The sequence below is a fragment of the Nipponia nippon genome, unplaced genomic scaffold, assembly GCF_047370975.1.
Source record: "Nipponia nippon isolate SJK-2023a ecotype South Korea unplaced genomic scaffold, ASM4737097v1 scaffold_4, whole genome shotgun sequence".
In the NCBI taxonomy this organism is placed as follows: Eukaryota; Metazoa; Chordata; class Aves; order Pelecaniformes; family Threskiornithidae; genus Nipponia; species Nipponia nippon.
This window is the reverse complement of record NW_028262358.1, coordinates 12773975-12801551: the sequence shown is the minus strand read 5'-3', so window position 1 is coordinate 12801551 and position 27577 is coordinate 12773975. Positions and strand designations below refer to the sequence as shown.

At 42.9% G+C, this 27577-nt stretch overlaps 1 long non-coding RNA gene and 1 pseudogene across 2 annotated transcripts; both read right to left on the bottom strand.

Annotated features, from left to right (window-relative positions):
• Positions 1-550: 550 nt before the first annotated feature.
• On the bottom strand, positions 551-27387 carry LOC148053116 (uncharacterized). 2 transcript variants are annotated; one of them, XR_015708795.1, is made up of 4 exons: positions 27235-27387; positions 9708-9802; positions 2138-2266; positions 551-756 (listed from the first exon to the last, which is right to left on the bottom strand). It is a non-coding gene; the product is annotated as an uncharacterized LOC148053116 (long non-coding RNA). The 2 variants fall into 2 exon arrangements; XR_015708796.1 differs by lacking the exon at positions 2138-2266.
• LOC148053117 (uncharacterized) lies at positions 16994-18083 on the bottom strand (annotated as a pseudogene).
• Positions 27388-27577: the final 190 nt, after the last annotated feature.

The window sequence follows — 27577 nt, the reverse complement described above, 5'->3', positions numbered from 1 at the left end:
TCTGACAGCTCCTGCTGTATAGGCTGCACTCCCCTCTGCTGGAGGGAAACTCGGTGCTCGGCAGGCAAGGTGCCTTGGGTTGCCAGTGGAAGACAGAAACCATGCTCTTTCTTCAGTGAGGGAGGTTTTCCTTCCACTGACTGGTGAAAAACTCAGTGTGAGGCAGAAGATGCTGTGTCCTGTCCCTGGCAATGCACATGTGCGGTTTAACGACTGTATTTTGCTGGCATGGATTTCTTACTCTTGTCACTGTAAGATTTTTCTCTCTCAAATACTATATTTAACTTGATGCTTTGTCATGCTGCTGTCTCTGAACAACAAGCATACATCTTCAGTGAGCTAGCTGCAGTATTTCCCTGATCTATGCCCTTCAGTAACCTTACTAGATTTTTCTTGCTGGTACGTATTAGTATACCTTTATCCAAATCATGGAAAGATTTCGTATAATTTCCATCTCCTCAATGCATCTGGATATGTTTGGAGCTGCAGTGCTCCAGGATTTGAACTATCATGAATCAGTGGTAGAGAAGATAGAGGCATACTCAGGAAATAGGAGTAGTTCTTTTATTTTAAGTTCTCGAGAAACTCATGTGTACATCAGGAAAAAGTGATGCAACATGGGCCACCAAAATTTACCCTGTTACCAGATACTGGGATTGCAACAGGTCCATCTGACTCCAGCAAAACACGCCAGGTAGTTTTGAAGGTGCCAAGCACTGCGGATTTGTCCATTGCTCTGACTGTACTCACTATAATCTGCCAGGGAAAAAAAGACAGCATCAGTTTCTAGTTTTCTGTTGGCAGAAGGATCTTTAGCCTGCTGGAAGAAAGAGCACATTAGTTCCCACTGTCTTCTGACAATGGTACCTCTAGCTAGCAATGGTGGGGACCACTTCACACAGGCTGTCTTTCCTGATGCATCCAGGTTTTGAGGAGCATCCATCACAATTGCCGATTCATCATTCACTGTGTCCACAGTTTCCTTTTCTGTGATTACAGCTGATCACTGAATGTCTGAGCATGGCTGAAATTCCTGTGCAGGGACCAATGCTAAAGTAGAAGAGGCTGAATTGTATCCACTCATGCTAAAGCTACACTTTCTTTTGATTCAGACCAGAAAGCTCTGAAGGTCTCTTCCCTGTGGGACAAAAAGGGAAAGTCACAGTAGGACAGTGTATTGGGGATATGATACTGGAGTTTGAATCAGGAGAATGTGGCCTTGATGATCAGATTTCTTGCTTTTGTTGGTACACCTCTAAACATTTGAGTTATTTTAATGATGGTGTTTTTCATTAATGGTATGCCAAACTGAGCAAAGCAAACTGCTGGAATCTATTGTCCTTAGATCACCAGTCTGAGTTCAGGTGTTAGAAAGGTTGGACACTACAAATAGGAAAATGGTGTCTTTTCACCAGAGTGATGTGCCGTAGCCTGACATTGAGACTTCCTGGAGCTTTCCTTAGTGCACTGCAAAAAATCTGCGGCATTGAAATAATTATTAAGGAATTTCTTTAACCCATGTTGGCTTTCTGGTGTTGGAAACTCACCTGACACATATTGAATTATATTGGAATATTGCCGTTACTATACTGAAAACTAGATTGGACCCTTTTTCCTTAACATCCATTTCGATAATCTTAAATAGTCTTAGAAATTGAGAAATAAGAGCACTATGTGACTAATTACAAAAGAATCAGCACTTTTTACAGGGTCAGTAAGACAGCTGTGAATTACAAGAACCCTCTAACTGCCTGTTCTGCTTACTTGCACTGTGTTAGTAAGGAATTGCCTGAGAAATTGCTGCATTCAAACAAAACAAAGGGGAAAAGCAAGAAGAGAGGAAAACAGTAATCACTGGATATTTTCAAAACTTGACTTGACAAAGGCATGATCAACCTGATCTGGTTTGAAGTTGCCCTGCTTTGAGCAGAGAGTTGGACTAGGGATTCTTGAAGCTGTTACTCAATGATTCTGCAAATTTTGCTGAATAACTTCTCAAGCTAGGGTAGACTTTTTTTTCTAAAAACTCTTTCATGGCCTTTGGTTGTCTTGTATAGTGGAAGGAGTGAAGCAGAAGGCCAGGAGCTGTCTCAGATAGCCAGATTCAGCTCAGTTCTGGTCTGGGGAAATCACAAACCTGGATATGATGCACGTAATCCCACTTCTTCAGTGAAAGGGAATATGGACCTCTGGCTGTGAAGGACTGTGCAGAATCCATGGTTGGAATGAAAACAGCAGCACCCCTGCTTCCAAATGATCCACAGATCTTGCAAGCAAAGAATATTGCAACCTTAATAGCAAACATTATTCAGCTGTATGTCAGCAGACTTACATCTGATAATGGAGTTTTCAAAGCTAAATCAAAATTGGTCCCAAGAGAGAATTAATTTTGGGCTTTTCAACATAGGAAAAGAAATGAACCCATAGACATCCACTTACCTAAAGTTTGACTTGGACATCGCAAGTCTTCCTTCATAAACAGTCCATAAATATTTCTTAATAGTTCTTAATATCTGTTGGACGTTGCACAGGGGGTCTGTAAAATGCCTGAGATCTCAGAGGATGTGTGCCACACAACGTGCTGCTTTATTATTCTTTCAGCCTTTTCCCTTCTAAACCTTCCCAAAGCCTCCATAGTTTTGAAGACTGTCTACAGAAAGGAAAGGCTGAGCGAAATTCTATTTATTTTTTTTTTTTGTGGCACTGATGTCTTCAGGAGCTTTAATGGACTTACCTCAGCAGGTGGAGGAGTTTGCCAGCACACTGAGGTACCTTTGTTTGTCTAATTTACTTCGTAGCATTTCCAATCTTATTTTTAAGGGGGAAAATGTAAGATTATGTTGTCTAAATACAATGCAGTGTTGGAAGTTTCACATGGGACCAAAAGACAGAGGAAGTGATCCGGGGATCAAAAGCAGTGAGCATTCACTGAAGTCAGTGTTGGGCCATCTACATAGTTCACAGGGCTATGCAGAAAGTGGTAAGAGGCCACTTGCTCCTCAGGAGAGCATTTGAAGGTAGAGAGCAAAGGCATGAGAATGCAGCCTGGCTGGAGAGATTTCCAGGCCTAAGGATATATTTATACCAGCTTAACAATCAAGATGTGCAAGTTCACTTTAAGGCAGGATATACCCTGAAACATCAGTTCTTTCTGAATATGTTCAAGTGCAGGAAAAGGCTCAGATACGTTTGGAGTGGACCATGCTTTTGAAACAGCTTGAGCCCAGCCAAAACGTGATGCGTGGGGGACTAAAAGCGGACAGCAGTGCAGTAAAAGGCACTGACTGAAGTCTGGTCAGCTGTGTGAGGTTGGAAATGCTCTGTTTGGGGTGTGGAAATAAAAGATGAGCCATGCCTGAGCCCTCAAAGCCATGCAGAGAATGAGAAGGCAGCAGCCTTCAAACGTCAGGGAACAATTCTTCCTGCTGCATCCTCAGACCCTTCACACTTTGTTTCCTCCTTCACTGAAAACCAGCCACCTCTATTTTCCTGTGTGGTTTCTCTACTCACTTCAGGAAGTTGAAGAGAAGTGCCATTAAATGACCAAAAGCACAACTTTTTCAAAACAGTTAATCCCAAATAAATTCAGATTCCAAGTCATGCTGTGTAAAAATGAGCACCTCCCTAATTTACTTGAAAACTGGAGCTTGTCCCCCAAAAAGGAACAAGGACTTTCAAATTATTGAATAATCTGGATTGGTTTATTTATTTCCTTCTGTCATTTCAAAGGGCTCAAAGTAGGCTTGTGTTGTGGATTTTTTTCTTGGCACTCTTCTTGGGAGCTATTCTGGAAATACTTTACCTACTAAGTATCAGTCTTATTTTTTATGGTAGTTTCCAGGTCATTTGCACATATCCTTCCCCAGCTCTTATGTGCACACCACACCGTTTCCCAGAGCAGGGACCTGGCATGCTTTCCTGCCTGCCCTTCCTCTGCTGTCTTCTTCAAGGTGTTCTACTGGGGCTTGCAAACTTGACACAATGGAATGTTCTGTCCTCAAATTCCTATGTTCCTGCAGCCGACATAATTCTCTTGAATTTTGCCTAGAATCACTCAAGCAGTTCCCAAAATAAAATCTTGATGAAAGTTTTTTGAAAGGCTTCCCTCCTATGTAGGAAGCAGCCTGTACCAAATTATCTGGTCTAGAAGAGAGCTTCAGAGGCTGTGCCAACACATGAAAATGTGTCACCACCTGTAATATCTGCACTTCAAACTCAGTATCTGTATTTCAGAAAGAACTAGCGCTAGTTTGGTGATAAGTTATCTAGTGGTGCATGCGTGGTACTTTGCTCCTGAGCCTTTTTCCTGATATTGCTTTGTAAAGGGTTACTTTGAGGAAGATATAGTAAATTGGATTAATCCTATGAGAAAACTACATTTGGAGTGTTCATTCACTTATTGAAGCAGAGACAGTGTTTAATTTTTGTTCAACACAGTATTAGAGGGAAGTGAATGAATTATTGAATGAACTATCTTCAAAAGTTCCCTGAGGCTTATATCATCCTGCACTTACTAAAAGTATGATGCCTGCTGTGCTCAGATAATCCATTTACAAAGCTTTTAAAAACATTTAAGTGTGAACTTTGTAGGTTTCCTATTTCCAATTAAACAAAGCATTGACTTCTTTTAGAAAAGCCTTTAAGAAGCACAAAATCTCAATGTTTAAAATAATTTTGGAAACTTGTTCCCAATTCCCAACAGTCCTCTGTATTCTTTGAACTGATTTTTTTTTTTCTGTAGCGTTATTTTGAATAAGTCAGTTTATCTTGAGTTTGCCATCTCTGATTTCCTCATGTTGTTCAGGTTGCAGTGTATACCTAGAGATCCTGTGACTCAGGATGTGCTGAAATTGCTGGTTGCAGGAAGGTATGTGGGGTGCTATGGAAAGGCATTTTTGCCATGCTTTATAGACTCCCAGAAGTGTTGGTGGGAAGGACTGCTGGAGATCTGTAATCTAACCTCCTATCACCAACACTAGATCAGGGTGGCTGCAGCTTTGTCACAACCCAGCAACAAAACTTCCAGTGGTGGAGATTCTCCCCATCCAACCTCTCTGGTGACCCAGAGCCTGGGGAAGACATTTCTCTGAATGCCCAGCCTGAACCTGCCAGGCTGCATCTTTCCACTGTTGCTCCCTGTTGCATCGTATTCCAAGAGTGTGGCTTGTTGTTGCTGTAACTGCCCTTCACGTAGCTATTAGATGTCCCCACTGCCTCTTCACTGTCTGCTAAAGTGCAGCTTGCAATGCTTTTCTGAACTATGGGCTGCTTGGCCACCACTATGGATAGGGTGGTGAGTGTTGCCTCGTCCAGAAGTTTTTATTTTTTTTCCGCAACTGTTGAATTTCAGACTCCTACTCATAAAGGTCAGCCCCAAAACTGACAACAAGGTTTAGCTCAAAGTCTCAAATTGCGTAACCAAACACTCTGCAGTTTTAGGGTCCAATGATCTAGACTAGATGTTGCTCCTCAGTGAAATTTGAAGTAAATTCTGTGACAGTGAATGAAAAATGTCAGTGATTTAATTAATATTGGTTTAAAACAGACATAAAGCTTAGTGATTGATCCTGGATTTTTGTTTGAGATGGATATGTTTCAAACATTGCAAAACAAAACATTTTTTTGCTTGATTCAGGCCTTTTCTCCCTTTTTGCCCTGTTCTTACAAAATGAGCTGTAAGTCTTTGAAAGTACAAAATTTTAACTGCTTTGCTAGAAAGGTTGAAAATGTGGTCCTGGAGCTTAATCTACAGCAGCTGTTGTGCTGTCCAATGGGAACTTTTGCCTTAATGTCCTAGGGTTTTTTGCTGTTCTAATGGGTGGCAAGGGCTGTGACTAATTCATGCTGCTGCGGAGGCAGCGGATGCAAGGAAACACCTCCTTACAGTAATGGACTGCTCGATGAACCAACAAGCAGGTATCTTGTGTCAACATGCTACTTGCATATGCTGGGACTGCTCTCTCACCTAGCAGGAGAAGCAGCACTTGTCCATTAAGGACAACAAAAGGCGCTCTTACAGCAGAGTGAGCAACACTGATAGTAGAGCATGTGGAATTAAGCTAAAGGTAAATGTGACTTTTAAGAGGCTCTAAGTTATCCCAGTTCCTGAGGGCAAGTGACTAAATGATTGCATGACTAATAAATAATTTTCAACCTAAATTGAATAATAAATCCCATTATGTAAAATCTATTTTTTTTGTTCTATTCTGCAGTCACTCCAGTTCTTGCTGTGGTCCATCAAGTTGCAAAGATATCCAATACAAACAGCTAAGAGTCATTTGCCTTGATTTAGGGTTTTCATCTGCTGCACAAGCTGGGAAATTAATTGGAATGGGTGTTCACACTTCAGGGGAAGCAGATCTGAGCTGACTGAGACACACAATGACAACTTCTAATTTGTAAAGGGCAGCCTTCAGATGACTATGGCTTTTGATTCCTTGAGTGAGCAGCCCAATCCCATTTCCACAGCCTCTGTTTAATATTTTGCTCCTGGGGACAGTGGAGAAATGGAAAAAAGGTGCTTCATACACTGGGATTTTTCAGTGCTTTTGGGCATTGTTGTCATTTGATTCCTAAAGGAGTAGAATTAATGAGTCCTGAAAGTGAATAGGATCAGAAACATCTATGGGAAAGTCTCCAACACCTCTGTGAATTCTGGAAACATCCATCACAGTGTGATGGATGCTCACCTCTCCTCAGATTCTGTTTCTGCTTGTGAGCACACAGGTGTGGCAGTCCTGCAGATGCTTGGATGTCAGTCAGCACCTTTCTAGACTCCTCTGAGACTGTTGACATTGCAGTTACCAAAGATCCTGAGGTAAAAGTGCAAAGGGAAGGGATCTCCACAAGGCAAGTGATAAAGTTGATTTGTTGATGTCCTGAAAAGATGAGTCTTGCAATGCTATGATGACTGTGATGCATGGGACCAGAAAAGGTATCTGTACCTTCAGAGACATCAAAAAATGTGCTTCAGAGGAAGAAGGTGGAAAGAAGTGCATGGCAGAGCATGTGGATGCCTTTGAATATATGAAAAGCCCCACCACATAGGATGCTGCTTTCTCACATAAGGTTGTTGAGCGGATACAACTGGAACTGGCTGCCCTGCTGAAGCAGAAAAACCTGCTGACGAGGTATAAAACATCACAACTTGTTATACCCTAAGTGGCATAAGGCATTCAAATTGCCTTCCTCTTGAGGTTCAGAAGGTCATTATTTAATATGAAGTCACAGTACAAGCTGTCCAAAACAAGTCTTAATGTTTTATTACCAATTTTTGGTTCTCCATTTAGCTTTCAGATATTAGACTTTGGCTATGGATGAAGACTTGATACGTTTAGGTGTAAACCAGACCTTTTTTGCAAAACACCATTTAATTGAAAACCCAATTTTTCAGTGCAAATCACTTAATACTTCACTGTGCCCAGCTAGGCACTTCTGATGTCCCACTATGCCTGTTTCATTTGTGACCCACAGGTTTCCTCAGCAGTCTGAATAGCTTCTGAGTAATTCACATCTACTTGACCTTTGTAAAGCCAACCAGAAATATCCACAGATATTTTGCAAATAAAACACGTGGACTCACCCCAAGGAGACCAAAGACACTCTGTAGACTCCCTGCCAACTTTAAGGTAGTGAGGAATGTTAATTGAAAGCAAAACCACTACTGTCACTCAAAACGTGTTCATACCATCTATTCTGGAAGATTTTTGAGTTGTAATTTGAAGGTGTAAGGAAGGCAGTGCTAACAGTGAAGCAGGGACAACAAAACTCTCATGGTAAACAACTCCAAAAGTGCCAATTAATCTCAGCAGCAGGGGTGGTAGAGAACTCAAGTGCGTTCACAAGTCATCTTGCAACTCACCAGCCCCATGGCACTTGGGAAAGGAACATCCATACCCCAGTAGGAAAAATGAGCATTGGGAGGGCTATTGATCAACAGTGATTTCCCAGGATGATCATAATCTGCATTGCCTGGAAAACGGGGGTGATATATTGTTGCAAGTCCTCTGTTAGAGGCTGTCAAAGCTAGTGTCTCTCAGGGGTCATCAGAGGGTAAGGCACAGCAATGCTGATGTGAAACCAGGCATCAGGCTCCATGTATTTTTCCTGTCCAGCTTCACTTTTTCCTTAATTTCTCAGATTTCACACTTTTTTCCTCCTATTCATCATGTTCTGGATCTACTTTTGTCCACCTAGACCTGCATGCCTCTGGCCATTGCCCCTCCATCTCTTTCTTTTTATTGGTCTGACCAAGGTCCCGCCACAGTCTTGTTAGTTTGACCTGTCACAGACATGCCATGTGATATGCAAAATCCTGCCTCTCTTGAAGGCAAAACACTATTCTGTTGGCCTTAATGTTCTCAGAGTTTCACCTGAGGGTATGGGTTGTGCTTATCTCTAAGGGGAATTTCGCATTAAGTGGTTGGCGGGACCAAAGTAACGCAAGAGTGTATTGCTAGTATCAAGTGGGAATTGGTCTGGAGACCTCCAGCAGTCCATCCCCACCTCAGGGCTGCAACTTGCTCCTGTAATAGTCAAGTCCATCACAAGAAAAAAAAAAGCTTTCTGTCTTTGGACAGAAAGAGTCAGATGACCTCCAGTGCTGTGTTCAGTTTTGGGCCCCTCACTACAAGAAAGACATCAAGGTGCTGGAGCATGTCCAGAGAAGGGCAACGAAGCTGGTGAAGGGTCTAGAGCACAAGTCTTGTGAGGAGCGGCTGAGGGAGCTGGGGTTGTTTAGTGTGGAGAAGAGGAGGCTGAGGGGAGACCTTATTGCTCTCTACAACTACCTGAAAGGAGGCTGTAACGAGGTGGGGGTCGGTCTCTTCTGCCAAGTAACAAGCGATAGGACGAGAAGAAATGGCCTGAAGCTGTGCCAGGGGAAGTTTAGGTTAGATATTAGGAAAAATTTCTTCACCGAAAGGGTAGTCAGGCATTGGAACAGGCTGCCCAGGGAAGTGGTTGAGTCTCCATCCCTGGAGGTATTTAAAAGAAGGGTAGACGTGGTGCTTGAGGACATGGTTTAGTGGTGGACTTGGCAGTGCTAGGTTCACGGTTGGACTCGATGATCTTAAGGGTCTTTTCCAACCTTAACGATTCTATGATTCTGTGATAACTACTACAGTGAGGCTGGAGCCATACATTACAAATGAGATCCTGTGACGACTCTATTTGCTCTTATGGAGAACTTTGCCAGATCTGGCAATGCTAAAGGAAGCAGAAAAATGAACATATCTGTGCTGACTGAGACTGTTTTGAATTAACTTTCTATTTCTTCTTATTTCCCTGAGGCAAGGTCACATGAAGGTATTGGAATATTTCAAGGCAAAGAAACTCAACACCTAAAACTTTGTATAAAATAGACTCATATATATATGAAACCCTGGGATATTTGGCAGTCTGGCTAATCTTTAAGCAATAACTAAGGTTTTAAATGCTTTCTAAGAAAATCTAAAGAATTTAATTCTGGCAAAATGATGTCAACACACTGTCAGTTGCCTCTTGGTAGGTAATTACAGAGGGCAATAAATGTTTTTGAACTGTTAGATGTGGGCTACATCAAGGGGAGAAGGATAAAGTGTTGAAGTTGTTAAAGGCAATCCATTTCCTGACTTGGAAAGATATGAATCTGGCAGACACTTTAGCTGCCAGGTCACGTATTAGCACAGTGCATCCAAGAAGCTGTAAGATTTGTGCAAATAGCTTACCTCCATATTGTGAAGCCCAGGTGGCTGAAGTCATGGAAGGGACTCAACATTTGCGATGCTGAGATCCGTCTTCTTGCAGCTTCTCTGCACCTTGCCTTGCAGGGAGAACGGATTATAAAACTACAGTTGAGACAGATGTTTAGAAGATGATAAAATGGAACTTTTAACTAAAACACCTGTGTAAATGTAATGACATAGTGCTGTGGTCATAAATATTAACCTTGAATTAGATGGAAGTCAGTGCACTCCATGAGGTGTAATGGAGAAGACAGCACAGTGCAGAGATTGGTTTTTAATATAAGTACTCTAGTTACATTTAAGATATATTTTTGCTTTTATATGTGATAATACCACTTTTTCATGACTCATGCAGAAAGTCCAAGAAATCTGGGGGAGGGGTTCTTGTCCTTTCTAAACACTATTTTACATTTTCAGCATAGTTTCTAGTGGGGGGAGCAGGAGGACATAATGTCCTTTTTTTTCCTGTTCACCTGTCTACTTGCAACCTTACAGCTCTTGAATCCATTTGCCAAATTCAATGAGATCTGACCAAAGGGAAGAGATCTCTAAGCTGTCAAATTATATTCCAGTTACCTCCTAGCTGCTACATTACTTTCTGTATGCTTAATGAAAATTAACATTTACATGGAGGTAATAGCTCCTTTTGGGCTTGTATTCGGTTGAAAAAAGGCTAAGAACAATGCTTGCCCCTCCCATGTAATCTGGGTCATCTGTCCTATAGAAGCTTTTAAAAACATTTTTTCTGAATAATAATTTTTTTTAGTCTTGGAAATTTCTAAACTAGCTTTTGTAATTTATTGGTATTAACCATAGATGGGACTATTCCACCCTGATGGTGTGAGAGGAAGAAAGATCTTTATTTGGCTGAATGCTGATTTTCTTCCCTTTCAAGAACTGCATTTGTTGTGTGTATTGTGTACTGTCAGAAACATAAGCTAGAGAAATAGGCACACAAAAAAACAGTGAGCAAAAAAGGAACGGAAAACAATGTTGCTAGGGCAACTTTCTCATGGATTCCAAAGATATATTTTTTTTAAATTCCTGAAAACATTAGTCATACTTTTTTTAATACATTATTTTTATCTATTAATTTGGAGTTTGCTTTGCTATAGCATGGAAGCCGTGGGGGTAGAAGACTCTAGGAGGAGAGCTGATTTGTCAGTGAGGTCTCAGGGCTGAGTTTGCAGTTAGCCAGGACTGCAGCAGCCTGATGTGCCCATAAGGAAAGTGCTGAAGCTGTGTGGACTGACATGTTGTTATGCACCAGGAGGTGCTGCTTTGTTATGATCCCAGTAAGAAAGGCATTCGGATGCTGTGAAGTATGATTTAAATGCTGTTTATTAGAGCTAGCACTGTAAAGGAGAGGATAGTAGAGATAATGCTGTGTCCCTTCAGATAACCCTAGCTGTGCAGCACTAAACGGGTCTCTGATGAGGGCACAGCATGCCATGCAGACCTCATCCATGGAGAGGTTTCACTAGTTCGGTCATTTGAGCTATTATATGATTTTCTTACAAGAAAACAACTCCATGCATTATTTCTACCATCAAACAGAAAGGATGTTGCCATGTGAACTTCTTGCTGCACTTTTAGGTAAGGGCAAGGCCACACAGGCATGTAGCTGCTGATACCATGTGGGAGCTAGGAGCAAGCTCCTCTGTCACTGTGAGCTCGTGAAGGTTGTCCTGTGACCGAGGGCCATGAGCAGCATAGCCTGGAGGCCACACTAGGCATGCAGTACAGCACAAGCCGTGCCCACCAGGGCCAGCTGTGATGGGGATCACTGGCTCCTCAATGTGCAGGGGTTTCCAAGTCAGGACCATGACACGTGCATCCCTGTAATGATGGCTGTGGGAACGCATTGTGGGCGGCACGTGTGAAAACCATCTGGGATGGGCCCTTCCTTTGCTGTTGCACTCCACGGAGACTCTGCAAACCAGAAATGTTAGTTTTCATGCTGAAAACAGTCCAGAATGTGCCATTCACAGATATCTTTGCACTCTGGTTTTGCAAAAGAAGCTGTGATACTTTCTGTAACTGCAATGACTGCAATAAAGCTGTACCAGTTATTCATTTATTCTCCTCCCAGATATTTAATCTAAAACAGAGTATTTCCAGCATATGTTGCAAGAGCAGTTTTTGTTGATGAAATTTTTCATCTTACCCTAGCATGGTTAAGTGCAGTTAGGAAATCACCATTGCTCCTTGTAGGGCTGTGGATTTTTTTTTTTTTTTCCCAAAACATGGGAGATTCTGAAGCCATAAAAAAAGAAAACGTTTGGCAAATGGAAAATTGAAATAATACTTTCATTGGTAAAATGAGATTTTTTGCTTTGATAGCAAGTGATTTCTTTACTTGAAACAACTAGCTTGCAGGAAAAATATAGCAAAAATTTTTGTGACTGAACAGACACATTTAATCCAAAAAATACAGAGAAGGGAGCTTGGCACTTATCTGAATTATGTAACCAATCCCTTAGTGGAACTGACAGGATTTTCAGGAGCACATCAGTCCCAAATTCCTTGCAAATCCTCATACCATGTGTTGGGCCACAGAAATTTTCAAAGCCACTGAAGATGATATGTGCCCTTTCCCTCAGAAGTGCACCTGCTGTCTTTCCACTCTGACCTGTAGATGTTCACATGCCTCTTTCACACCAGTGTTTTGAGGAGTCTGTGGTGACAGAAACCCAGACTATCATTGATAAGAGTAAATCCCCTACTGCAGTCAGTATATTGCAACAGGAACTGTGCTTCCTCATCGCTCTGATTCACTGCACCTTGAATGCAAAACTGGTTATTTCCCAAGCCCACTGGAAATGTAGAAGTATGGAGCCAAACTAGCTAGTAGCTCACAGTAGCAAAGCAACTTGCTCACCTTGCTCAAAAGTCTTGTCTCCAAATTTTAACCATTCGTTTCCTAACAACAGCTAGCCATAGTCAAGAAGAAATGCTGAAAACAGGAAGATTTGCATTAGTGATGGACACCATCCCTAGCCTAAACTGTGTGTATGCAAAAGCACTGTTAGGTACAGAGCACCAGGAACCAAAGGCAGAGGCTGCAAGGGATTTCAGAGTGGAAAAAGAAGACAAGATTGCTGCACAGAATAGTAGCTGGAATCATTTGTGAAATGAAAGGAAGAATAGGTTGCAAATTGGGCTCTTGCTCATAGTATTTATGAAATCAAAATTTATCTGGTCCTTGCAAATCCTGCTGTGCACAAAGAAAGTCCTGGTGGTTCAGGGTTGCCAGCTGCTTGATGCTCCATGTACTTGCTTTGGAGTGGTGGTGGTTTTGTTTCCTACAAGGAAAAAAGCGTGTATGGATCACTCAACCAGCATAACGTTGGGTTTCCTGCTCTGAAATGGAAGCTGCTAACGTAGGAACTCTGTGTGGCCTCAGTACCTGCTCTTAATGGTGTTTGCACAGAAAACACTTGCAAAAAACAACTGAACTGAGACACAACAGTTCCCAGTCATATCCTTCAGCTTTTCCCAAAGTATATCCAAAACTTTTAAAGTACATGAGGTGTTGAGACAACAGTAGGAATAAAGTGTTCAGCCAACCTTGAACATGTAGCAGATTGCCAGTTTTTCTGCAGGCTTTGGAGTGGTGGGCTTCAGAGAATGTTACTGGCAAATGTGGTCCATTCTAGGGCTGACATGTTCCTCCTACAGGAGTGAACCTGCCTTGTTTGTTTGCTGAATGAATTTATTTGCTAAACAGTTTGGACAAATCATTTTGTGAGTGTGGGTGTTCAGCCAGCCATTTGCATCCTGGCTGCTGGTTACCTGAGCTGCGTGACATTATCTCCGCTCATTGCCTGGAGGGTGGCAAAGAGAATAAATGGTGAGGTGTGTCTCAGGTAAACAACTATGATTAGAAGTCACGAGCTCTTGCTACATATGTGGACGCTTGTTGTGATCCATAGGATAAGCTGTGACTCATGTGATGTCAGACTGGGTATATGTATTCATAAAAGTCATCCAGGAGCAAGTCCTACAGTTCACCTGTTTATTTATACATTGTTAAGTTACAAGATCTAGTCTCATGAAATTATAAATAATGGAAACATCAGCAAACTTGGGACATGGCTGTGGGAATTTATTCCTTGTAAGAGCTTCCTAGAACCATTGGCTCCAAACTCCCTCCATCTGGCTGATGCGGATGGAAATGCCCATCCTCTATGCAGGATGAGGCACAGGCAGGTAACAGCCAGACTGTGCCTGACATGGCCAGGAGGTTTGACATCCTCAGTCTTTGTGGGTTTTTTGTCAGAGAAAATGTTGGCTAGAATAGAATAGAATATTTCAGCTGGAAGGGACCTACAACAATTATCTAGTCCAACTGCCTGACCAAATCAGGGCTGAACAAGACTTAAAGCATATTAAGGGCATTGTCCAAATGCCTCTTAAACACTGACAGGCACGGGGCATCGACCACCTCTCTGGGAAGCCTGTTCCAGTGTCTGACCACCTTCTCAGTAAAGAAATGCCTCCTAATCTCCAGTCTAAGCCTCCCCTGGTGCAGCTTTGAACCATTCCCACGTGTCCTATCACTGGATACTGGGGAGTAGAGATCAGCACCTCCCTCTCCACTTCCCCTCCTCAGGAAGCTGTAGAGAGCTATGAGGTCTCCCCTCAGCCTCCTTCAAACTAGACACACTCAGAGTCCTTAGCTTCTCCTCATAGGACATTCTTTCCATTCCACCAGCTTTGTTGCCCTCCTCTGGATGCATTCGAGTATCTTAACATCCTTCTTAAATTTTGGGGCCCAGAACTGCACACAGTACTTGAGGTGAGGCCGCACCAACGCTGAATACAGCAGGATAATCACCTCTTTTGACCGGCTGCTTATATTGTGTTTGATGCACTCCAGGATGGAGTTTACCCTCGTGGCTGCCAGGGCACACTGCTGACTCACATCGAGCCTGCTGGCAGCCAGCACCCCCAGATCCCTTTCTGCAGGGCTGCTCTCCAGCCACTCCTCTACTAATTTATACTTGTGTCCAGCATTACTCTGTCCCAGGTGCAGAATCCAGCATTTGTTCATGTTAAATTTGATGCCAAAGATGATTTCCCAATGCTCCAATCTATCTAGATCCCTCTGCAAGGCATCTTGTCCCTCAAGAGGGTCAACAGCACCTTCCAGTTTGGTATCATGAGCAAACTTGCTAATGGTGCACTCAACTTCTGTATCCAGATCATTGATAAAAATATTGAACAGAAATGGCCCTAGTGTTGAGCCCTGAGGAACACTGCTGGTGACTGGTCACCAGCCAGATGTAGCCCCATGCACTACAACATTTTGAGCCCTGCCCTTCAGTCAGTTCTTCACCCAGCATACCATGTACTTGCTCATCCCCTAGTTGGGCAACTTGTCCAGAAGGATGCTGTGAGGGACAATATTAAAAGCCTTACTAAAATCTACAAAAGCTATATCCACTGCCTTCCCTTCATCCACTAGACAGGTGATCTTATTGTAGAAGGATATCAAATTAGTTAGACAGGACTTTCCCTTTGTGAACCTGTGTTGACTGTGCCTGATGACTGCATTGTTCTTTAAATGCCTTTCAATAGCATCCAGTGTGATCTTCTTCATAATTTTTCCAGGAACTGAGGTTAGACTAGCAGGTCTGTAGTTTCCTGGGTCTTCCCTCACACCCTTCTTGTAAATTAGAATAACACTGGCTAGCTTGCAGTCAGTGGAGACCTCCTCAGACTCCCAAGACCTTTGGTAGATGATCAAGAGGGTTCCTGCCATAACATCCGCTAGCTCCTTCAGTACTCTGGGATGAATCCCATCAGGCCCCATGGACTTGTGAATGTTCAGCTGATACAGCTGGTCCCTTACAATTTCAGGGTCCACAAAGGGAAAGTCACTGTTCCCACACTCGTGGTCCTCCAACTTAGGGGACTGGGCAGCCCAAGGTCTACCAGTATTATTCAAGACCAAGGCAAAAAAAGGCATTGAATGCCTCTGCTTTTTCTTCATCCCTATTAGTCAGATGACCACCTTCAACAAGTATGAGTCCAAAGTTTTCTTTAGACCTCCTGCTATTAATGTGCTTAAAAAAAGCCCTTCTTGTTATCTAACACAACACTGGCCAGTTTCAACTCTAATTGAGCTTTGGCCTTTCGTGTCTTCTTCCTGCACATATGAACTACACCTCTGTAATCTTCCTGTGAAGCCTGACCTTGCTTCCAGAGATCATACAATTTCTTTTCCCTCTTGAGCTCCACAAGAAGTTCCCTGTTCAGCCAATCTGGGCTTCTGCCCCTCTTGCTTGACTTACAACACAATGGGATTGGATTGCCTGCTCCTGTGCTTCTAAAAGGTGGTTCTTAAAAACTGACCAGCACTCATGGACTCCTAAGCCCTCAAAAGCAGATTCCCATGGTACTCTGCTAAATAGCTCTCTGAGTAGCTTGAAGTTTGCTCTTCTGAAGTCCAGGGTAGCAACTCTGCTGGCCTTTTTTCTCATTACAGTGAAAATTTTAAACTCAACCATTTCATGATTACTGTGGCCAAGACAGCCACCTACCATCATAGCCCCGCCCCAGTCCTTCTCTATTTGCAAATAGCGAGTCTGGGGGGCATTTTTCCTAGTTGGCTCACTTGAGCACTGGTGACAAGAAGTTATAATCTCCTACAAAATTCAAGAATTTCCAAAATCTGCTGGTCACAGCAGTATGGTATTCCCAGTTGATGTCTCGGAAGTTGAAATCTCCCATAAGGACAAGAAGGGCTACTGATCCAGAAATTTCCTGTTGAATAACTCATCTGTGTTTACATTCTGGCTGGGCGATCAGTAGTAGACACCCACTACAACATCTGCTTTGTTTTCCATCCCTCTGAGCCTCATCCAGAGGCTCTGAAGCACATCATTACTAACTGTAAGGGCTGTGCAATCAAACATCTCCCTTGCGTATAGTGTGACACCTCCACCTCACCCACCCTGCCTATCCCTCCTGAACCGCCTGTAGCCCTCCATCCCAGCACTGCAATGGTGGGACTCATTCCACCAAGTCTCACTAATACCAATGATATCACAGCTTTGGGAACTGACCAACGTTTCCAGTTCATCATGTTTGTTTCTCATACTGCGTGCGTTGGCATATAAGCATTTCAAACATGCTCCTGAGCCCTCCGTGCACCCAGGAGCAGAGTAAATGTTCCCACTAGCATTGCCAACCCTTGGCTTACTGCTGCAATCCTGTTGGTATCCCCTTCCCCCACCGATTCTAGTTTAAAGCTCTCTCGGTCAGTCCTGCCAGCTTACACCCAAAGATGCGTTTTCCCCATGGGACAGGTGGATCCCATCAGGCACCAGCATACCTTGTGTCTCAAAGGCTCTTCCATGGTTTAAAAACCCAAAGTTTTGGTGGAGGCACCAGTCCTGGAGCCAGGTATTGATACCCTGGGCTCATCTGTTTCTTCTAAAGTCTCCCCCCATTACTAGAAGAATTGAGGAAAACACTACCTGTGCTCCCAAATTTTTTTAGCATTCTGAAATCTCTTTTGATCAGCCTCAGACTTTTTGTTGTGACATCATTAGTACCCATGTGAAAGAGCAAGAATGGATAGTAGTCTGAATGTTATACTAAGCTCTTCAGTCTTGTGGTGACATCCCTAGTATAGGCCCCAGGGAGGCAGGAAACTTCCTTGAAAAGAGGGTCCAGTCTGTAAATGGGTACTTCTGTTCTGCACAGGAGGGAATCACCAATGACCATAACTCACCATCGTTTCTTCTCAGTGCTGGTCTAGAGGCAGGTGTTGTTGCGAGAGATTGGTCTCTCTGACCTTGGCAAGACTGCTTGTGCAGGTTCCTCCTCTGTCTCATTATGCACTTTATCTACCATACCCAGGGCCTTATACCTATCCTGTAATGGTATCTCAGAGGGTAAGGAAGGGTTTCTCTTACCCTTCCGTGCTCTAATCTTCTTCCACCCCTCCTTGTTCCTTCTGATGCTGACTTCCTCCTGCTGGCACAAAGCAGATCCTGGACCTGCCTCCACAGTGGCCATGCTGAGTTGGCTTGCATGCATCATAGATGGCAGAGTACAGCTCCATTGATCCATCTCCCTCTCAGACTCTTGAATACTGTTCAGTTTGCTCACCTCCTCTTGCAGCTTGGCCACCAAGCAGAGCAGTTCAGTCTTGTCACACCTCCCACAGGCTTGCTTGCAACCACTTTCCACCTGTAGGAATATCCCTTCACATGTCCCACAGCCAGAAACCTGGGTGGTCACGTGCTTGAACAGGAGCTCTGTCTGTGTGGCTGCATTGCTTCTACCAGATGCTAGAAGCTCAGGAGAAGCAGAGGACACTGCTTTTTGTCGGGTGGTTACCATGCTGCCTGCTGCCACACACCTGCCCACTAGGAAATACATATTGCTTGGACATCTGTTACAACCTGCTGGTCTGGTTGTTTTCACCTGCTTAAATCTCCCGTGCTGCGTCTGGGGTCTGTTGCTCAGGGAACACCCTGTGTTCAGACAAGCCTCTACTTGTGCAGGTGTACCCCTTGCACGTCCTGCCACTGCTTGCTGCTGTGCTGCTGCTGCTCCTGTGAGTGCAGAGGTAACACCTTTGCATCTGGGTCTTCACTGTTCTTTCTGCATTGTGTCTGGTTTCAGCATGGTAGATCTCCTGGTGCTCAGCAGACCTGCTTTGAGTCTGCTGTTAGCCATCCATCTCATGAGGGTGATAGTGGTGAAGGGCCCCAGGGAGTGGGAACAGCCAAGCAGCAGGCTGTGGGAGACCTGCCAGCCGCATGAGGAAGGAAGCAGGCTGGGGACATCATCTGTGTGCTGCCAGCTTTAATCCAGGAAAGGCCTTGCCTCAGAGAGAAGTTTGTTGAACACTGGTTTAAGCTCAGCACTGGATCAGAAGATGAGTAGTCACAAAACTTACACAGCTCTCAGTGAAACCTGTCAGGTAACAACAATGTGGTCTTGTGATTATTCCAGTGCCTGAAGTGTTCCAACACACCTTCTTGATTCTGTTATTTTGGACAAAGACGCTTGGGTTGGTCAGAACACTTGTTGAGCCAAGGCTTGGCCAAGCACATGGGGAGGGGAGCAGCTTTCCTACCTGGAGGAGCATTGGGTTAGCCTGTAGGTGCCTTCAGGAGAGACTGTCCCTGACCTGAAGAGTTTTCAGGTTGAACAGAGGTAAACTGGAGGAAAAGTGAGGAAGAAATGTTACGCACAGGGCCCAAGTGCTGAGCAAAGCCTGGAAAACAGATGTGCAAAGTCTGACTTTCCACACCAAGTTTTGCTGCTTCCTCAGCTGGCTAAGGTGATGCAGTGTCCAGATCTTATCTCTGTGCTTCCACACCTTCCCCACCTTCCACCCCCTGGCTGCTTTTGTTTGTGCTGTGCTAGCGATGTAGGGGGCTTTCTGCCCCCTTTATCCTAGGGCAGAAAGTCTTGTTCAGGTAGTCTTTGGCAGTTTATGCCCCTGTTGCCCTGGTGGTACTGCAGTACTCTGGGAATATGAAATTGGACTATTCGTGGACTCAGGGACATCTTCCTTAAATATAGGGCATATCCCCAAACCAGCTCTAATGTGATGTACACAATGGCAGGAGGAATTTCTCCTGTTCCTACGGCAGGAGACAGACAAAGCAGACAGGTGACAGACTTCTGTGTGTGCATCTACATGGTGCAGGGCACATGAGCAACAAAACATGGCGGAGGAAGGTAGTGGAAGGATGTTATGTGGGCAAATGTTGCCTCAATCAGGTAAAGTATTATACTTTCATTCATGATCTCAATTGAGCGATACTACATCTGTCTGGGAACATCTAATTTAGAAAAAAAAGATATTTCATAACTTTCCTACACACAGATGCTAGTCCCATAGTGAAATAGATTTAGTTAAACTAGCAAGGTATAGCCACAGCTCAGCTCTGTGCTGTTTTCTTCAGGGATAGTTTGGCATATCTGAAAGAGATCCTGTGTTATCTCATTTCTCTCTGGGAGACTGATGCTGAGTTTAAATTTAACTTAAGATGAAAACATCTCTTATTCTTCGGAGTAAATACGTTCTGATATCCTCCAACTGTCTGAGAATTGGACAGTTCAGAAGACAGAAACTGAAGGCGTTTTAAGTCATTACTGTTTATAGATGGAGCAGGAGTAACTGTTGTTTCCCACTCTTATGAGTCATTACTAGAGGTAATAAAAACTCTGTCAGAATGTGATGATGATTGAAAATGAGTTGTAGATGTTCATACCTTTTCAGCAGAAAACTGAGAAAAGGATGGTATAGACTGGCAGGATTGTTATGATCTTATGAAAAATTCACATTTGCCATATTAGCTGGCTGGAGCCTAAAGCACTGTCTGTAGTCAGTATTGTTATGCTAATTCACTATTTACATTGCAGTTGTGCCTGGAGATCTTAAACATGCATTTGGGTCTTACTGCGTTAGGTGCAGGCACATGGAAAATAATAAAGTGAAACGTCATCTCACAACTTTTTTCACTTTCCCTGTTCCCCAGCTGAGAAGGGAGGGCAAAGAGCAGGCTATTCCTCTGACAGTCATGTTGGGTGCTCATGGTCTTGGCTTTTTGGAATTAAATTGTGGGTTTGAATGACTCCTCTGAGGGGCTGGGTGCTATGTGCATCTTTTCTGTATAAGGTAGCTTCGTTTGAGCCATCACTGAATTGCTAACAATGGTCTAGCTGGGCTGGTTGCCTAAACCCAGGGCTGATGTGAATCAAAGCTAGGGCAACATTGCCTGCTTAAGCAAATTTAAAGCCTGGCCTTCAAGGCAAAGAGAAGTTTTCTTAAATATAAAATTTGAAGAGTTTTTCCTGTTGCCTTATATTCTTATGGCAATCATATCCTACCCTTTCCTCTTCAAGGTGTGATTTGCAGGCACTGTGTTTCCTTCTCCCTCTATTTGTTTTCTATCATGATCAGGTAGTTTTTGACTTTTGGAAAGTCTGCAAGAGCTGAGAGACTTGAATGCAGCACCGTTGAATGTGGTAGGACTGAGCTTCACCATTGTGGCTCAAGCACGGCTTTTGCCCTCCTTAAAGCTTCCTCTGTTCCTCCTGTCAGCTCTCCCATTTGGTGACATCTTGGTCCAGAATAATTTGTTTGCACTTGTGTTCCACTGGCAAATTTTATTCGTAGAGATATTATGAATACACTTTTTAAAAATATGAATGTTATGAATATGCTTTACATAGATGGCTTTTGCACTGCAGGGCCCTCTGTGATAATTCATAGAAGGGGTGAATCTAAAACCCTGTGGCACTGAGTGCGTTCAGACTTCAGTAACTAAAAGGAAGTCACAGTGCAGCTGGCTGGTTACTGTATGCACTGAAACAGGGTGAGACTACTTTCAAGACTGCCTCTTATGAAGGCTGGTGTCTCAACTGTCCTTCCAAACCATTATTGCACTTAACTAAAATGTTCCTCTAACTCACTTTGGTTTCATTTCCAGTTCCCCCTCACAGTTCTCAAACTTGACTATTCCATAAGAGTGTCAGCTCAATCATAGTTTTGAGCAGGCCTGGGAAGCTTTTCAAGTGGAGAAGTAAAAAATCTGTAGTACATATCTATATGCCCAACTTCAAACGTGTATCAGAACTTACAAAGAAACCTGCCATCTCCTCCAAAATACACAGTAGGGCAAATTTCAGGATACTGAGGGTCTAGCTTTAAAGAGACCCCAGGGCAATCTCATTCTCCCCTGCTCTGGTGGAAATGGTGACCAGAGATCTAAGGTTTCTCCAGCCTTGGCAGTTGCCAGGACCCTGCAGATTAAGCCATGGCCTCCCTGACCTAGTGTTTGGGGATAGTCCTGCTCCAAGCAGGAGCTGGGATGAAGGATTTTGGAGGTCCCTTTTCAGACCTTTCATCTGCGTCACTGGGGTGCATTCCTGAGCCATCTGCACTCCACCAAGAGCTACACTCAAAATGTAGCTCTGGCATCCATCTGGCATCCATCTCCTGTGCTTCCTCTCTGGTTCCTTGCCTCCTCCCTAGTTTGTGTGCAACTCATTAATCCTTGGCTGTGCATTTTGAGATCACTGGGGTTTTTTTTTGATCTGGTACAGTATTAGGCTGTTAATGGGTTTATTTTTTTAAGGTCTTTCTGATTTGATGAATCCCTCTGCTCTGCCTCACTGAAGGAGTTGCTAACAGATGGCTGGCATTTGCTCTTCCATTTAAAAGGTTCAAAGGAGCTGAGCTCCCTGAAGGGTTAGTGAGGTGCCTAGGTGCCTCTGCTGTAGCTAGGTTACTTGATTGTGTTGCTGTTCCCCCTTCCACTAAGCTTTGGACATCCTTGCCATGCTGTCCCTGCCAGAGGCTGCTCTGGCTTCTAGCAGTGTCTGATATTTCTATAGATCTGCGGCAAGGGAGGCCTTACTTTGCATGCTACACAGCCAAGACTGAGTGGGATAATGCTTCTAACTGGAGCCTTTGCTCAGCCCCTTGGGAATTTAGTTCTGTTCCTTGGTCTGTGCCTAGTTTTTGAGTTCACCTTGTGACGTTTCTGGGCATCAGCCCCGCCTGGCTGTTAGGGCAGCAGTGTTTGTGCCTCAGCAAGGGTTGTGGGTCACTGTGGATTATTAAACCACTATTCGCTTGCTGGACCTGCATGGGCAAAGGCCAAAAGCTTCTTCGTAGTGATGGTAGATACTCCTTTCTTCCTAAGAAAGATCAAACTGGTGTTACCATGTGCAAAATGAATGTTCTGGTACACAAAAAAAAAAAAAAAAACAACAAATGAAGCAAGGTAGGTTTTTTTCAATTACCTAAAGCTCTAATACCTTCTGCTCCATCTATGAAGAGAAACAGATAATGTGTGCAGGGAAAAAATCCACCCCTCCCACACTGGACCTGCACATTTTGGATATCCACAGGTGAGATGTGAAGCCTTTCTAGAGAAAATCCAAACACATGACAGACAAGTTGTTTGCTGCTCTGTAGGCTGAGTAAGTGCTGGTGATATGACTGGTGCTTGCTTGCTCTGATGGTCCCCTGAACTTGCCATTATAAAGAGATCTTCAGTAAAAGAGTTGCTGTCCTGTAGAGAACTGCGTGCTCCTGATTGTGCTGGTATGATACAGTGACATGTACCGGTAAAGAGTTCCCTGCTGTCCCAAAAGTCAATTTGGATGTAGCCAGCCTGTTTTGGAGGACAATATTTGGTATGAATGCAGATATTTCATTCAATTTGGCTTGAAGGCCAAGGCATGTTTGATTCCCTAGCTGAGGTGCAACTTTGTCCCTTTTCTTTTTGAGATATGGCATGTGATCGATCACAAGGGAGGAAATCTCTGACTGGGGATGCTTTAAAGAGAGCAGGGACATAAGGCAAATAAAATACTTCTAAATCAGATGGTGGAGTGGATCATAACTAAACACAAGTAGGTTTTCTGACCACACACACTAAAGCCTTAGCTAGAAAGCAAATGTTTCACTGAGTCAAAAGTTTTTTTTAATATGGTGTATGCTTGCACAGAGAAAATACTATCACCGCTAGTTATTTCACATGTTCTTGAATCGCTCCTGTGAATTTGCTCTGTCTCCTGTTTTGGCCCATGGTTGGCACATTTACAGGTTGATTACTTATTGTTGTATATTTTTTCAGTTTTGCCACTGAGACTATGGGGGTACAAATGAAGTGTGAAATGTCTGTCCTGTAAGGCAGCTATGGGACTCCTCCAATCTGTTTCATTCCAGGCAAGCATCAAAGTTACTGTCTATGCAAATGGCTGGTCATGAGGGCTTTTATTACAATAAGTAAGGTATTAAAAAGTCACATCCTTAACATATCACTCAAGGGAAAAAACCCAATCAAATAAAATCTGAACGCTGTACAGTCCTCATACTTATATGATATACTGTCATTCTTTTAAGGAAAACCAGTGCTTTGAAAAACAGCTGCTAGCTCTTTCCTTATTTCCTCATCAAAGGGTTACCTACCCTGCAGGAATCGGTCGCTATGTGCTGCACTAAGCACATACTTACATTTGCACTCCGTGTGTCTTATCATTGTGTGCATTCCTCCCTTTCTGAATGGCGCTGCCTCATGCTAGAAGGGCCATGATACAGGACACACCACAAGGATTTCAGTGTCCTATAAAACAAGGTGTTCAATAAACAGAACTAATTAAAACTCGTTTCCTATATAAACCTGGTTCCTGTCCTGTTTCCTTTATAGGCAGCTACCATTCTATCATTTATAGTGCCTGTAGGTAATGATGAACTACATCCATGCCCGTTAGCCAGCCAGCACACTTGTGCTGATGGGTCACCAGCTGCTGCCAAGCACAGTTTATAACAGACAGCAAGAACACTTTCTGGACTGCTTTCCTCTAGCCAGATGCCAATTTTCATGAAGCCTGTAGGGATATAAAATCTTGGAAACATCAACTGCTCAGTAAGATTGATTAGTGAGTTAAAATTTATTAGTGGAGGATTGAAAGATACATGAACAATGTGATCTCTTAAACATCATGGATGTAAGGAATCAAGCGAAAAGGGAAGACAAGCATATATTACATGTGCAGTCAGGACTGATTACCTGTGTCTTTATCCCCTTTTTCTCTCTGCAGAAGATTTGATGTAACATAGTTTAAATTCCATAATCCTCTGGTCAAGAATCAGAACCTAACTTAACATTTTCACTTCCTGCTTGTGCTGCAGAAAACATCTTAAATGCATGCTCTGCAAGAATTGCGTGACTTTACCTTGCTCTGAACTTCTCTAAAATGCAAGTTTCATTTGTGAGTGACTTGCAGCACCTGTTACAAAAGTTATCTTACTTTATTGGGACATCAAAGAACATGTTCTCTGGAGGATTAGAGAATATTATTTTTGTTAGTTAATCAAAATCTAGATGAAGACTTACAATAGGCTGTTGAGCCTAAACTGCTGTGATTTAGTGTGTCATATTTGCAGTAATACTTAAAACTGACTACATAATAGTCATAATACAGGCCTGCTCCTTTTAAAGGGCTGGATGGCAAATCCCTTGCCTCATATTATGTTGTAGTTGATGCGATTACTTTGTCTAAAGGCTTTTCCTCCATGTAAGGCATTCATAAACTGATCCACTTGCATGTCATTGCCTGTTCATGGGGCATATTTGCTTGCATGCAGCACCAAGTTTATGCACCTTTTAGCCTCTGAACCAAAGCTGGTGAATTCTGGCCAGCTTAGACAAGCTATCTTCTGGCTCCTGCCCTCTCTTACATTATCTGACATGTGTCCTATACCATCAAAATTAGGTATAGCCCAATGTTGCAAAACTTTTCAAAGCTTGCATGCACATCTTATTGAATCAAGTCCCTTCTGGGATATATGGGCTGCTTTCCTGACTTTGAGTGCAAGTAAAAAATTCTTTCTGAGTGTCATCATTCCCAAAGCAGAATTATAGCATCCCATGAGCACAGCTCTTAATCTCATCTCACTACCTTAGTTTTGTCTGGACAGGCCTCCAAGATGTCCATTACTCTGACCCATCTGGGTTTGGCTAGTATTTGTTTGTCCCATCTATGTTTTGAGGCCTTACAGGATATTTCTCTTCTTTCTGATAGTCTCAATGGAAAAGTTGTCCTTGACTTCAGACAGACACAGTCTCTTGAAGTGGCTGTGGTATTTGTCTTCTATAGGAAAACGTCAGTGTTTGCAACTATTATGGGAATACTTTTCTATGCAAGTTCTGCTCAGAATACAGTAATAAGTGAGAATACAAGCTGATTCAGAATGACACTCTGCAGTCAGCCCCACTCTGATATGGATGCAAGTCAGTGGATGTTCAGATACCTCACAAGGTTCACATCCAAAATCCAGAGTCTTTTTTGAGTTTGATTTTAAATTAATTTTGCAAATTGCTCCGTAGCTACAAAATGTGCATGGTATTTGCTTATGGTCATGTCCAAGATTTTCAGAGAGCTTCATGCCAGTGGGATGTGTTGATCAAAATCATGATGTGGAGTTGCACAAAACATTAAATCCTGAGTTAATGTATGTGATGTAGCAAAGAAGAAACCAGCAAAGCTAAACAATGAGCAGTTTCATTACTGCATTCTGTTACTGTAGGCTTCAGAACACATATTGTGCTTTGATTTGCGCTGCAGAGTCTAGTCTAACAGCTAGAAATGTATTGAACATCTCGCTGTTCAGAATAAACAAGGTGGTTTTCAAGTCACCAACTTTTCTCTCCTTCTGTCTTCACAAACCCAGCTGAAAACCAGGTAGGTTTGTGCCAAGATGGAAGAAAAAATGCTGGTTAGATTCTGTTTTTCTGGATAACACCAGAATCCTCTCCCTTTCCTGAAACCTTTGCAAGTACCTGCTCTTCATTGTCTGGTTTAGTTTCAAGCCTTCCTGAAGTTCCTGAAGGGTCTTCAGCTTCTCAGCCCTTCCTTGAGGAGTCCAGCTTGCACAAGACCCTTTGTCTTGTTTTATTAAAAAGCCAGACAAAACATCCTCCTTCCTCTGAGTAGGATTGTATTTGAAATATGTACTTTTTCAGTTTTATTTTGTAAACAAAGTATACAAATACACTTGGTTGTCTTATGGAGCGCGTTTGGGATGAAAGGGAAGAATACAACCATAATAGATGTTAAATGACGAAGAACTAACTGTGTCAGTCCCTGAAGTGTTGTTAGTGTGTAATTGCAACATATTAGGTCAAACCCACATTATTTTGGCAAATGTAATAGGGTGGTGTGAGAGCCCTCCTTGTGTATGTAATGAGGAATGCATCATCTCTCTCTCTAAGATTACTGGAAAACAACTGGTGTTTCTACTGAATTATTTCAAATGGCAGAGAAAAATCTTCTTTTACTGTAAGCATCTGGAATTGTTAACCAGTGCCAGCCAGCGTCACAGCTTCAGCCTTGATAAGAATCAAAAAGCACATGAGCTTTGTATCACATGATCCAGGGTACTGAGAAGGACGAAAAGTCTCTTGCCAACCTGAATCATTGTTCTGGCACCTGTAGCAGAATTGGGAAGTTCTCAGTTCAGGATGTGCATCTCACCTCAACAGAGGAAAGAAAGATATGTTTCAGTGCTACTGCTCAGATTTGCTTTATGACAAAGTTTTCACAGAGCTGAGAGATTCCCTTCTGTGCTGATAAATAATTTTAGTATTAACTAAATGATCTCTAACTGTTTGCCTTATAAAACAGATATACATGACAAATAATTTGAAAAGGTGGCAGCTTAACTTATTGAAGACAAATGCCTCAGTGCTCACTGAAAGTACTTCCAGCCTGAATTTTGAAAAGAAGAAAAAATATGAAAATATTTCTTTCAGCGAAATTAGAGATATGCAGCTTTCTGCATTTGATTTGCTAAGGCAAATTCTTTGAAGAAAAAAAAAGTGATCCCTGAAAGACAGTGTGCCTGCTTACCCTGTTTTAGATGGAGCTGACACGTCCTCTAAGGATTAGACAACCATATATATTATATATAATTACATAAGCAGTCATATACAGAATAAACATGAGGATTACAAACCTCTGAAAGTGGGTGTCTTGTCACAGCCTCCTCACACTTTGAAGTGGCAGAGCAAAGGAAAGGATACAGCTAAACCTTTGTTGTTTTCTTCATTTTGATGATCCAGCAAGGTCTGAGATTGTTCCATTGACTTTGAGGGGTTTTGGATCAGACCCTTGCTTCCTCGCAATAGCAAGGTTGTATATTTTCAGTGCAGCACTTAAAATATGCTCCTTATCTCCAGCCTGTGAACTGTGGCTGTTCTCAGTTGTCTCTGTTGCAACTCTATCTCTCAGCTTGGAAACCCTGCTGCATAGCTCCTTGTAAGGTCAGCCTTTCCCTGGGCACTTTCACACTAGGATGT